This window comes from Trachymyrmex cornetzi, unplaced genomic scaffold (assembly GCF_001594075.2).
Source record: "Trachymyrmex cornetzi isolate Tcor2-1 unplaced genomic scaffold, Tcor1.1 scaffold129, whole genome shotgun sequence".
Classification (NCBI taxonomy): Eukaryota; Metazoa; Arthropoda; class Insecta; order Hymenoptera; family Formicidae; genus Trachymyrmex; species Trachymyrmex cornetzi.
Window position 1 is genome coordinate 2817231 of NW_017295861.1, and position 880 is coordinate 2818110.

Here is an 880-nt window from a genome sequence, read left to right on the forward strand (position 1 = left end):
ACCTAAGATGCCTTTTCATGCTGACGCTCAACGCTCATTATCAGCGTTAAAATAGATCATGTGATCAAAATTGACGCTTAATATTTGTCAATTTCTATCACGTGACTTATTTTGACGTCAAAAATGAGCGTCGAGCGTCAGCATGAAAAGGCACCTACAAGGTGCTGTCCCATGACAGTCGGAATTTCGAAAAACGGAATCTTGATGAAAGATGTTTAATTTTTTCCGAAATGTAAGGTATAAACGGTATCATAAAAACCTTCGTCGATCTCTTGGTTTCATTAACATTTATGTTCTTGTTGCTATTACTGTCTATTTTACAATTTAACTGGTAGAGTTTTTTATATGTAACCTTCTTTTGATGGTACCGAAAATCAATATTTAATGGATAACTATTATTTCGAGGAATCCTTATGATTTTGTCGAAATTCTTCTAATGGAAAGTTGGATAAGAGAGAAGGACTCTATGCGGGTCGCCGAGTGGCTCAGTGCGATCGACTTGTGATTTATGGATCCGGGTTCGACCCCATCTGCGTCCCATAATCCATATATACGCGATTTTTCGCGTTCGTCATTCGGATTCGGCGTTAAACTGTAGCTCGAGGTCCTCTCGAGTGTTGACAAACTCTTCTAATGGCTTCTGCACTCTAAACACGGAAACGCTTGCCGCGCATTCGTATATATGTACTTGACCGGACAAAACCTCCGGTTGTAAAATTATTATTTTAAATCGTTTGTATTTCGTATGAAGAGTTTTGAAGTGCAAATAAAAAGGTTTGTGAGTCATTGTATTAATTACAATTAATCATTCTTTTTTGGACCATGTACTTGACCGAAATAATTAACCGGATTTAAATTCAACAAAGTTTAAACATGGAAT